This window comes from Eupeodes corollae, chromosome 1 (genome assembly GCF_945859685.1).
Source record: "Eupeodes corollae chromosome 1, idEupCoro1.1, whole genome shotgun sequence".
Classification (NCBI taxonomy): domain Eukaryota; kingdom Metazoa; phylum Arthropoda; class Insecta; order Diptera; family Syrphidae; genus Eupeodes; species Eupeodes corollae.
The window spans coordinates 210,739,820-210,753,686 of NC_079147.1; the positions used below are offsets into that span (position 1 = coordinate 210,739,820).

The 13,867-nt window shown below is 31.5% G+C and overlaps 1 protein-coding gene across 4 annotated transcripts in view; it reads left to right on the forward strand.

The window, feature by feature from the left end:
- The window catches only part of LOC129953712 (G protein-activated inward rectifier potassium channel 3), a 125,171-nt gene that overhangs the window by 60,652 nt on the left and 50,652 nt on the right, over positions 1-13,867 (forward strand). For all 4 annotated transcript variants that reach the window (XM_056067084.1, XM_056067085.1, XM_056067086.1 and 1 more), the window contains exon 2: positions 4,492-4,529. The gene's annotated coding sequence lies outside the window, so the exon portion shown is untranslated. The remainder of the gene's footprint in view (positions 1-4,491; positions 4,530-13,867) is intronic.

Here is a 13,867-nt window from a genome sequence, read left to right on the forward strand (position 1 = left end):
TTATCCTTATCTCAAGTAACGGAAAATATCTTTTATAACTCCAATTCACAAGGAGTGAACGAAAGGGGAGGGGATAAACTGTCGACAAATTGCTAAACTTTCTCACATCCAAATAAATTTTAAAAGCATTTTATATGAACTCCTCATCTTTCGTTACAGATTTATTAATACCTCAGCACAGCATTGCTTTATACAAAATAGATCTACCACCACAAATCTTGTAAATTTGGTTGTATTCACTCTACGAGCCTTATTAAACGGGAATAAAGTTGATATGGTCCTCACTGATTTTAGCAAAGCGTTTGACAACATTTCTCATAAACTTATAGTCTTTAAACTCTCCGCCTTAGGTTTTAAACCTCTTTTTCTGAAATGGATTACTTCTTACCTTGAAAATCGCAAATACAATGTTCGATTTAGATCCATTCGTTTCAATCCTATTCTAGACATTTCTGGTGTCCCCCCATGTAGTCATTTAGGTCCTCTCCTCTTTATCCTTAAAATCAATGACATTAACATGGCTATTTAACATTGTTATGCCGACGATACGAAATTTTTCAAAATCATTGCAACTCCTTCATGGTTTATGAAAAATTGCTTACTGCTCAACATTAACAAATACCTTTTCGCGTAAACGCATTGAAACAGCTCCCCGCCATTACTATTTTCATAATCATCCCATACATATAGTAGAAAACATGAGGCATTTCGGCCTTTTATGTGACCGTGAAGTTAAATTTATACTTTACAGTGACGAAATAATTCATAAGGCCAACTCCGCATTTCGTTTTATTAAAAGATGGTCCATAGAATTGGCAAACCATTACGTGGGCCGATCTCTTTCCATGACGTTTGTTCGATATCTTCTTGAATATGTGTCACAGCTTTGGTCTCCATATCAAGATATAACCATATCAAGAATAGAAAGCATTCAACGAAGATTTCTTCATTTTGCACTTCCTTGGGAAATTTTTTGATATTACCGCCTTATCGTGATCGCCTCGGTCTATTGAAAAGCAATTTATTATAGGAACGCAGAGAAATTGCTCACATACTGTTTATACATCAGCTTTTCTCTTAACGGATTTGACTGTTGACTGCTCCTCTCTCTATAATTGCATTTCTTTCAACACTTACACCCGCAACCTGAAAAACCCTCTCCTCTTCTATTTAGCAACTTATCTTTCCTCCTATGGGCTTAAAAAACTTCTGACCCGTATGCTTTGGTTGGTCAATTCGAATCCAAATTCACTTAATTTCAACATCGGCACCTATAACCTCAAACTCCTTTTGACTCACCCCACTCATAGTTATAAGTTTACATTAAAGGTATACGTATAGTTTGAATTAAGCGAATTAAATGGGGGTTAAGGTCCCACTAAAATTAAATAAAATTAGTTCATATCGATTGAAAAACTTTTCTAAGGTCACTCAGGATCGAATATTGAAAATCTTTTCTATGGTCGCTAAAAATTGACTATTGACTAGAAGCTTACGGAGCGCATGCACTATACCACTTAAGTTGCCAATCTTCTTTTTTAAACATTATATTATTTAAACATTTTTCGGACACAAATCAAAAGTTATCAGTGGAGTCACAACCAAACCCTTTTTTTATAATAGCTATCAAAAAAGCATCTCCTAAAGTAGTTTATTTTATACTTACTTTCCAACTAGCAACATGATTTCTACACAGATACTCGTAGGTTGAAACATAAGTTTATTATGTTTACTAAAAGATAACAAAGTTAAATGATTGTTCTCTAAAAAATATTTTTCTGCGAAACCAATTAAAAGAATATCTCTATTGTTTTCCAAATGAAGAAAATTGTATCTATCTGTATCTTAATTTTTCATAATTAAATTGATAAACAAGTTCATCGTTCATAACTCCTAAAACATCCAAAGAATAGATTATTTTACATAAGGCAAGTAAATACGAGTGTACTAACGTTTGCACTTGAGGTACGTCATTTAAAAGCGCTTTTCTAATCTTTATTATAGTCTTTAGGATGCTGCTCATTGAACTTAAGTCATTCTACAACTTATTACTGATGATGATGAGGTTTTGATATCCCTGAATAAAGCCTCTCGAAATGTACCTACAAGTATATTTTCCTTTAAACATACGGATCACAAGCCCATCAGCAAAGCACGCAGTATGTGTTCTTGTTATTAATTTCGAACATAAAAATTGAAATCAGCGTGGGATATAGTCCTTGTATGAGCCGTATATCCCAGGACGAAATAACAAACCTTGAAGATTTAATAACACACACGCACAAAACTCCCACATACGAATTCTTATCTGTGTATATACAGATTCATTCATGTTTTTGTTTCCAATCTAAACATCACTCACTCAAAAATTTGATTGGGTAGAGTCAATCCTTCGTAGTAAACTTATGAGATACACTTTAAAGGAAGAAACCACTGGATTGAATGAAAAGTGTAAGTAATTTTAAGGCAATACAAGGTTTTGAAGAAACAACCCAAAACAAGGATAAAGTCAAAAATAACATTCTGCCCTTTCAAAACGAGCTTCTAAATAATTTATGTTCAGGTTTACTTAAGAAATGAACAACGTGGTGAAGCTCGTACATATATTGCTGTCGTTTTCTCTTCCTGGGGAATTTAATATGGTAAACTTTGATTTCCGGTTGAAAAAGTAGAAATAATTTACTAATGTTTTCTTAAGTTGTTGTTTTTCATTATGATTTTCGAACTTTAAAGTCGAATTCGCAATAAAAATAATTACAAAATTCTCAGGAAAAAGAAATGGAAAGATTCTTCGTAAAAAGGAATCCGATTAGAATTTATATTATTTGAAATTTAAAGAATTGAATGCTGAATAAATAAAAGAAAGTAATCCGACATTCCTGAGAAAAACAAATCTCTATTCATCGTTGGAAGCTTAGATTGAGCTATAAAGTACATATGTAGGTGTGGATAATGATTATGTACAGAGTGACTGGATCAGAATTGATTACCTTATCGAAAGCTGCAATAATTTTTGAAAACGGCGAGCAGTTTTAATTTTTTTAAAGTTCTATAAAACAAAAAGAAACAAAATCCAGGGCAGGAAGATATACATAAGTTGTTTTTATCTTGAAAATATTTTTGAGTAGACGACGACGGCGAACTGTGTGAAAGCTTTTGGGCCACCTCGTTGGGCTATACCAGACTTAAAAATAAATAAATTAGGTTGCGTCACAGAAAATTAGGGCCTAGTGACTTAAAACTCTTAACCATTTCTGTTTGCGAGTAATGTTGTCAGGAATTGATGGGACTTACTGTTTTAAGCTGAATCCGAACGGCTAATTTGATAAAGCACTTTTTGTGACAAGAATTACGCTTGCAGTAGGTGCTGCGAGGAATTCGCAAGAGGTAGTACCCGTCAAAAAAGGAAGGTTTTGAATCTAAGATCTCTGGCATGATAGTTCTACGCACTATCCATCACGCCACGGGTACTACAATACTTTTATACCAGACTAAGAAAACTGAAAAATGGTGTTGATGACATGCGACGGAATTTGTTTTCTATTTGCTTATGCTGTAAATATTTCTGCTAATTGTTTTCGCTATTAAAGCACCATTATACAAAACATCTCTTATTGAAGTTGACATTCAAAAGATTTTTAATTATTGACTGAAACAAGTTACCATTTTTAAAGTTTAAGCTATTATTGATTGATTGAAGTGACTGTTCTTGAGTAGAGAATTTGTTCGTTATTTGTTTAAACACAGTGAATCAGTTTTATAAAGATCAAAGATAAATAATATATCAACCTGTTTTTAAATACATAATTATAGTGTCTAGTGTCTACACTTGAGACACAACGAAGCCCACAGATTTCCTGGAAATAAATTAATTAAAAACATTCAAAAAATATACATATAAATAAAGACATGGCACTAGTCACACTTGTGAAACAAGTTTTATGACTAAATTTTAAGTTTTTCTTTTCACCTGAAACTCATCAAATCTGTTAAATTCATTCATAAATTAAGGAAACTTTATGTGTGAAACTTTTGATGCCAAACTAAATCAGTTTTTTTTTTTTAATTAATGTGTGGTTTTGTTTTATCACTAAATTATGTACGATATAAGTATAACGTTACTCATACTTAACAATTTTACGGTCTCATGGTCAATATTGATGGTTTAAGTTTTTATAACCACAATTTACAACAGTAAAGCATAATTATTGTTTTTTTAACTAACCACAAATTGGTAAGCTCAATTAAATTAAGTGTTAGATGTGAAAGCTCGATTTAATATTTAAAAAAACAGCGTTGTTATATGAATTATTTACTGGTATATATTATTATCTACCTTTAGAAATATAGTTAATGTACTTTATGTTGTTATGAGTAAATTTTGAATTTAATTTATCCTTTAATCCTATATTTTTTTTTAAATCTTTTCTTTCGTATTTAAAAAAAAAATATTTGTAAAATTAATTAATGTGTGTTTTTATTTATTTTTAGTGCAAGAAACGACCAGATTTGCCAGATCCTTTCCAATGGTAAGAAATTATTATTACAATCATGTTTATCACTTCATTAATTTAATTTGATAAAAAAAAAACAAATGACTTAAAAATGTGTCTTTGATAAACAAAAAAGAGTATAACATGAATTTTTTGCATTGGTACACGGTCACCCAGACCTAGCAAGAACTTATTTTGATTAATTTTGTATTATCAGCCTACAATTTTTAACAGTTAACAAACTATAGGAGACATTAAATAATGAATCAAATAACCTTTAAAAAAATCTCTTTAACTACTTATCATATCCGTTGTAAACAAGTAGCATGATTTTAGGAAATTTAGGATTCAAACGGGTGTTAAACAATGTACATACATATATAAATGCCAGTTCATGTTGTTTACGTCCTTACGAACTTACGACTTAGATAAAATATCATATCATTAAGAGTAGAAAAATAGGCATGGTGGTGTCGTAATAAGTAAAACTCCCACTACCAAGATGGTGTTTCAATTATGGCTCCCAAGGCAGTATCAAAAGAGGAACCTTCAAAATTATTAGTGACAGTAATATCGATGATTCATTAACGTCACTTGTTGTAATGTTTTTTTTTTACGTTTTTACCGGATTGTGTACTAGTAAAATAGGCACTTGCATTTATCCCCTTAAGGAATTTAACCTCTATATTCACGCCTTCATATTAATTCTCATAAGTTTTACCTGAAGCCTAATATTTCAGTCGAGCTGTAAAGTACATAGATTCGTTCTTTTGTCATACTGCACGAATGTGAAATGTCTTAACACACACTGGTTTTAAATTTGCACCTTAATGTTCTTCTAAATTCGCTGTCATTGCTAATGCTCATACTGTGTCTTTGGCATAAAAATGGTTCTAGAAACCAATAAAGTTTGCTATCATTACAAATAAAGGTCAAGTGGTTTTTATTTAATAATCTAAAATGTTGTTAAAAGAAATTTCGGAAGGGCTGTCTAAGTCGATTCTTCATTCAAGTCTTCCGCAATATACATTTAAAGGCTTTATTTCCACAAGAATTGGGGGGTTATCCAAATTAAATTCAAAAGACCCAAAAACTCAAGTATTGTATCTCATGTATCTCTATAACTCTATACTAGCTAAGTCTTGAATACTAAAAACATTCTCTTGAACTCTACGTGAAATCATAAAATAATTTATTTTGTTGGGAAAAGGAGATGATATATTTGTATTTGTAGCTATGTATGAGTATTGAATCACGTTTCCTTGCTGAAGACACAGGACGACGACGATACGACGACGAGTGAGATCAATTCAATATATCTTTAACCTGAAATACAAATTTTGGTCTCAAGGAAATCTCATACAAATTTTGAGTATCAAGGGAATCGGGTTATTAGGTAGGTATACAAAATAATATTTACATAAATATGTTGTTATTATAATAACAAACGTGGGTGTAATAACAGTATTGTAGATTAGGTGCATAGATGGGTGAAAGGAAATATTGAGTAATTCCTTGTATCTTCCTTTCAGAATTATTTATTTCCTATAGAAATAGTGCCCAGTTTTTGAATTACTGTTTGATTCAATTCTAGTCTAGACGAATTGGAAAACTTCTAAGAAGTGTTGGTTAATGATACATACATGCACTAGATGTTAGACTTGGCCAAAAACTCAAAGCTTTTTGTTTTTTAATTTTTGAACATTTGTTTTTTTTTTAACCTTATCAATATTTTGCTTGGGTCGCAAACACTTGCTCATGTATTAAAAGAGTTTGTTTAAAAATATTTACTGTACTTTGGAATTTAAAATTAAACCTTTAAAACAAGTTTGTTTTCAAAAATTTAAATGACATTTGATTTCTCAAAAAAACTTAATTATTTTAAATTTTTATTTGAAAGTCGTTAATTAATTGTTAATTTATGTATATATCACTTTTTAATTTGAGTTTACAAATATGTTTGGTACGAAGTTTTTTAAAAAACAATCAATGTTGTCAGAGATGGAAGGGACCTACAGTTTATATGCGAATCCGAACGGCTAATTTGAGAAACGCACTTTTTTTAAAGTAATTTTTATTAATTCAATCTTAAACCTTTATTAAAGCTAGACAAAAAATCATAAGTATAACACTTAATACTAATGCCTTTCGGCCCTAAGATCTATTTAACTTCAGTTAAATTTTATTTATTTTTGTATTTACATACGTATTAGAAAATTTGAAAAAAAAACTTATATTAATATCCTTTTTAATTTTTACTTAAAACTACTTAAAATAAGGTCCTTAATATAAAACTTAAAGCTAACTTAAACTACCTATTACACCTATAAACTACTTTAAACTAGAACAACCACAGCAGCAAATCGAACTATCTAACATTCAGCTGACATTGAGCAGCCCATGTATCTTCAATAGAAGATGAAATAAAAAAAATAGTTTTCAGCGCGTTGTCAACATTTGCACGCTTATGAAGCCGCACCAGAACGAAAACCACTAAAACCATTTCGGAAGAGAAAGATAGTGTCCACAGAATTGTATATATTCATTAGATCCATTTCAATGTTGATTAGGGATTTCTACATATCATTTGTTTACACCTCGATTCCAAAAGGATACCCTGGAAAGAGTCAAGGGGCTTTTACTGTGGAATGCGAGAATTGAGCATGAAATAATTAATCAAGTTGTTATTTAATTAATTGAGCATGAGTTAATTATTAAGTCAATCAATTTGAGCATGTTTGCTTTTTAAAGACGATACCTCGATCTAAGACACCGTTGGTCATGTTTTTGAAACGAATTGATTCCTGCTTTCTTTCCTTTGTATTTCTAATTTCGATACTAATTTCATTTAGCGACTCAAAAACCTGTTTGTTCAATTATATTTAAATGATGCATTTTAAAATAATAATGAGTAGAAACGTCAACACTGAATTTTAAAATATTACCTAAATTTGTTGCCAAATATTTTGAAACAAAAGACATTCGGTCCATATACTCCAATGTCCGCGTATAAGTTATTCGTTCGCTAACAAATATCATTTAAGGCTAACACACGTTTATTATTAGGAATAGAAAAAAATCAAGAATACGACCATTTAATCCAAAAATTAAAAGCAAAATAACCAAATGCCGACACAATGAGACAGCTGTGAAAAATATAAATAATTTCCGGGCAAATTACCGGAAAGAGCTCAAGAAACTCAAAAGCAGCCAGAAGTCAAGTCCTGGAGCGGATGATATTTTTGAACCGTTCATTAGGACATTTTCAACGCCTTAGCACGTTTCCATAACTATTTGTCTCATTCTTTGTAGAAAAATAGCTGAAGTTAACATTTTTAAATCTTCATACTTGTTTTCGCTAGCCAAAATCCTTAAAGTTAACAATAAGCGATGATATTCGGATGTTGCTTTTGTCCAAAAGCACGCTTCTCCATGCGTTTATAATTTTCTTCTTCAAAAATGTATTCTATCTCTCTTGAAAATTGCTTTTGGCCAAGTTTTTGTCTTTTTAAATACATGATTTTAGCCCACATACTTTGCCTTTCAATAACAAGCAATGTAAGGAGAGATTTTATTTTTTCGACAAGTTCTCTGAAACATAACTTTTTAAAACTGAAGACTGTACAGATAACTTGTGTCGTGTTTTGAAAAACTGAATATCAAATTGTGAAGGTTATTTTGTGTCGTGAAAGTCTTCGAGTACCCCATTTAAGGGACCTAGATATTTATCGTTTATTCTTCATTTCTAAACATATTGGTTCAATACATTATCGACTTAAGCTCTAATTATATGAAAGTGAAATCAAGCCTAAAAATGAAAATCTTTCTCTACATCAACTTAAGAAAGTGTATATTTGTCTTACATTGATAAAATTTTATCTAGCCTAAAAGATTAAAGTCACTTGATGATGGGTTCCTGCTGTCCCAGTTCTCTTATCTTACGTACAATTGCCAAATTGAACTAAATTAAACCATAAATTATTGTCTCTGAAGTAGCATTTTTATTGTTTAAATAAAAATATGAAAAACCTCACAGGAAAACAAAATTTTGTGTGCTATTTTTGTTGGTGTTGTTATTTGTTTGGTTTATTCGCACATCAATCATAGTTTAAGTCTTGAAACAAAAAGAAAAACAGCTCACACAATTTTCACCGTATTTTTGTTCATGGTTTGTTTATATTTATATATTTTTTTATTTTGTTTATGTCTGGCAGACGACACTGTCTGTCATTGTACACATTCAGACTGAGAATACTGAAGGATTTCAAAAGAACTTGACAGAATCACGTACCTATACTTTTTGCAAAGTACAAAAAAAAAAACACGAAACGAAACGAAAAACTATTATTTGCGTATAAAACAGAACACCAAGATTAAAGGCTTATGGCAGGATGATGATGGTTATGATGATGATAATAGCTCCTACCACTATCGTTGGTTTTTGTATCTATAAATCAATCAGAAGATGTGTCTTCGCCAAATCAAATAAGAATTAATGTGGCTGTCTCTGATGGTTGTAGCTTACCTATACTATCTCCCTCATACCTTCCATATTTTATAGTTAGTTAAAAGGTTTTTATAACTTTTGAGTCCAACAGAATTGTATTATCAGTCTTGGCTTAAATGTATAGCAAGATATGCAATTATTATTTTAATAAATTTTATTTACTAACCAAGGATGATGAATGATATGAGTATTAATAGGTATATGTGTCAGAAAGAGAGGAAAGAGTAAATACTCGTATGAATTCAAATGGAATTTTATCTTTAACTTTAAGGTTTTTTTCCTCTATATTGAGATCAGTAAGTTTTAATAGTTGAAGCTTAAAGACGTTCTATCGTTGATATTTATCTTCTTCTTGCTTAAATGTTTCGCATTTTCGTCGTCGGTCGGTGAAAACTTTTTCGAATTTAATGTATTTTGTTAAAATTAAAAAAAGTGATCGATTTTAAAATAATATTTGGATTCTTGATCTCGTCGGATTTGTAATCGAACTACTGGTTAGTAATCTTTCTTTTATATATAAAATAAATAAATTAGGTGGCCCAACAGTCCGTTGTGAACTAGGGCCTAGCGAATTACGATTCTCAAACATTCCTGTGTGCGAGTACAGTTGTCAGGGAGGGAGGAGACCTACAGTTTTAAGCCGATTCGGAACGACTAATTTGAGAAAGCACTTTTCATGACAAGAATTACTCTTGGAAAATTTGACAACTCCTCGCAAGAGGTAGTACCTGTGAAATAAAAACTTTAGATGGCACAGGCAGTGATCGAACCCAAAACCAAAAACACTCTATATGAAGATATAAATGCTTGGTAGACATCTTGGTTTGCCAACAAGCTAAACCGGAAACCAGACCTATAAACTTATTCTAAGTGTGCGTGTCATTTCTCCTCTTATTTATAAAATTTCCCCAACAAACTTAGTAAATGATTCACGTCAACTTTTCTCAACAATGTAAGCAAATGGGTTTTGGAGGGTGATACGTACAAAGGATTTATATCTTCATATAGAGTGTTTTTGCCCAAAACCACCAGCATGACAGTCCAAAGCTTTAATCATCAAGCCACGGGCACTACTGCTTTTGTATCTATGTATTGTTCTTATACAAACAATTCGGTAACAATTGAAAACCTGGCTACTACGTCTAAGAGGTTCTTAAAGCGTGAATATCATGGTTCAGTAAAACTTCTAGGTTTAAAATGTTTGTGTTCACGTGGTTTTCTAAAAGTTTTCTACGATGTTTAAACTAATGGATTATATTATTCAAAAAGACAAATTATTGTTTTAACTTTCTAAAAAGCCATGAACTTTCAAATTCTTTTGAAGGATAGATGCCAGATGGATCTATAAAGCTCTTATGATAATCAGCCCTATTACATATTCATTTAATTAGAAACTATTGAACAATACATTTTTTGAATAACGAACGGATTATTTCGGACTTGACTAGAGATTCCGATAACGATCGATACGTAATACACATAAAATTAAATTTAAATTCTAATTTGTGCCTTTAATTCAGTTTGCTTCATTATTTTTAAGGTAAGAGAATTTTTATAATCCGGCAGCCGTAAGACTTAAATAAATCCAAATATAGGTATGAAAATTTTAAATACATAATTTCTATATGGAGATTAATTTTGGCGAGGCCAAAACCCCCATTTATAAGGCTTAAAACGAGATAATTCTAAATCTAGAGATAGAACTGTATAGGGAAATGCTATCATTAGAAAAAGAAGGTAATCGATGAAGAAAGAGAATGTCTAAAATGTTCCTTAATAAAATCTGTTGACATAACAACGACTTCGTATCCTTTTTCAAGGCAGAGGGGGTAAGGCACCAGTTATAGCCTAAAAGACACACATTCAACAAAGTTAGTGGTTGTAGACCTGCATTTAAGAAAACCATGCTGAACGGAAATTAGGTAATGTACTGACGTAATGAAACTGAATAAACCAGGAATAGAATGGTTGAACTGAACACAAGCATTGAACAGTTGGAATTGAAAACAAATCTGAATCTAATTAAAATGGCACTAGAGTAGGGTCTCCAAAACATCTCTTTTAAAGAGAACATGTTCTCTTTTTGGACTCCGATCTTTCTTATTCTTTCTTTTTCCATTAAATTCTTTTTTGTACTCTTTTTTCTTTATGTTCTCTTTACTCTCCTTTTTTCCTTTTTTATAAATATTGGAGCCTGAAAAATAGTGATCTTACTCCCTTTTCATTAAAAAAAAAACTTTGAAGTGTCCACTAAAATAACTCTAAAGACTAGAGCGCAGTTTTTCCATGCAAAGTATGAGTACACAACAACAACAGTAGTTCTTTCCGCGCAGTTGTTAAAGCTGAAACAAAATGGCAGATCCATTGTTCCTTCCATTTTACATTTAATTTCAGTTCTGTTTGGTGTCACTTTTCTTCTTCATACAAAAAAAAGTGTAGCACTTTTAAATACCTACATTTTTTTTATCTATCTCTTCTTCTTTTCAAATTTACCAAATTTAATTTATAATTCAATTTTGGAATTAATCTTTATGTACATATAATTCTGTCTTTGTTTAGAGTCAATTCTTTGAAACATAGTATTCATATTTGATTCTTTTAAGGCAGAGATTTTAAATTTGTACCTACTTTTTTTTGTTGAAAAAAGTAAGGTAGAGTTAAATAAAAGATATATTATGATAAGATAAAACGTGTTGGCTGTCAAACTTTATGATGACAGATTCAGTTCGCTTGAGAAGAACTATATTAAAAAAAAAGGTTGTGTGTTCATCAGATAAATACAAAATTCCATTAATTTTTTTTCAAATACTTTAATATGAAACACCCTTTGAATTGAAATAGTTTACTTAATATTGAAAGAGGCTACACTTTTCCAGAGATGAAATTTTCATGAAAAAAGCTTTAAGGTAAAAAAAAGCTAAAGCTTTGTGTAGGATCCCAAAACAAATTTAATACAAATCAAACAAATAACCATAAATTCAAATTAAATAATATTTTGTGGCTATCATTTTATTTATTACTTTCAAATTGTTCCAAGTTGTGGAAGTCCTTAGATCTAAAACTTCTGTTAGTATTTTTACGCTGAGTTGCAAATTTAACCAGTCCAAATTTTTAAATTATTATGATTTTGATTACTCATCCATCCCAATAATCATCAAAGTCTGAATTACTTCGAAAAGAACAATGTGGTTTGAAAATCTTCCTGTCTCAAAAAAGTCAATCTTACGGTAAAGAAAAAAATCAAGTCTTTGAATTAGTGAGTTAAGGTAAGCGCCACCGCCGCCTGCCGCCGTCCGCCGCACTACACCGGCCTTACCACCAACGACCGGCTTGGCTATATCTCTCATCACAATTTAAATTATCTGACTTTAGCCTTTTGGGTAAATGAAGGAATCAAAAAATGAGAATGCAAAAACTGAACCAAGCTCACGCAGTTTTAATTTTTTTTGAAGCCAGTTCTCTGGTCAATCTTTTGAGGTTTTTTTGTGGTTTTAAACCACAGCCATGAAGGCGTATATAGTGTAAACCTTCTTTTAGAGGTGAGTTCAATGGAAACTATGTTGAATCAGGTCGATCTGGTTTTCTGCTCTTATTCATGGTAGTCGTATTTCGTATACCTACCTATAGTTATCGGGTGTTCGGAGCGGCGTCGTCGTCTGTCTATTTTTTTTTTCATTTTAATTAAGTACACATTTTTAACTTCTTTGTAGGGTGAATTGAACAGGGTGATTCTCAAAAAATAAAATAAAGAAGTTGTTTCAGATAGTTATTTGTTAATTTTATAAGTGAGTCATAAGCTGTATAGAAGGCTGGACATTCAAACTCTTATTAGCCTCATCATACTCGTAGATATCCCGAAAAAAGCGAGTGACTTAATTCTGTTTATTTAAATTTTGTTGGATGACTGGCCATAGAGAAACTGCAAAAAGCTGAAAAGCTGACAGATTTGCACAAAATGAAAATGTCTCTTAGTTTGCAAGCAAGTTTATACTCTTAGCTATATGTTAGCTTACTTCTTGGCGAAAATTCCACTTTAATCCCAGTGATGTAATACAACCAGACGTCTATTGTGTCAAAGGTTAATAATTAGCTAAAAAATTTATTAAAAACTGGTCTAAGTGTGTTGTATTTTCCAGCAAACAACGACTTTAATCAAAATATTGTCATTTATTTTTTTAAATTTGATATTTTAATTTTTATTTAAACTTTCTCGTTTACAATTTCACCGACTTATTGGCTTTTTGTAAAAGGCTTTCTACTAAAGGCGGGTTAATTTGTTAAATTAAATAAAACTAATTGTAAATAACCATGCTATGAAACCTATCGTACTGAATATCGATTGTGTCTTGAGAACGTAGAGTCATCTTGTTGAATTCAAATGTCTTTGGTGTCCATATTATCTAATTCAAGCCAAAAGAAGTTATGGCTGAAAGACAAACACGCTTTAGCTTCGGCTTTGCCTGACGTTTACGAGTTTAGCCATAGGAATTCAATACATGCTATCACAATGAAGCTTCGACCTCACGTTTCGTTTGACAATCGTAAGGAAAAGAACGTAATGTGACTCCAAACGGAAGCTCAAGTTCAATTATCTGAACATTTGCTTTGTCTGAGCTGTAAAAAAATGTCAACAAACTAAATATTTGCTCTTTGGATTGATGAAATAATAAACATGTCATTCAAAGCCACCTCGAAGCAAGCCTAACGTAACGCAGACGAAGCCGAAGCTGAAGCGTGTACGTGTTTCAGCCATTAGTGATCGTCGACCTTTAGCAATCGCCGCGCCGGTGACAGGGACCGCTTGGCAAGCATCATTTTCAAAGAAGTAGTGACCGATGATGCCTCCATCCCAATATTTTTACCAAAC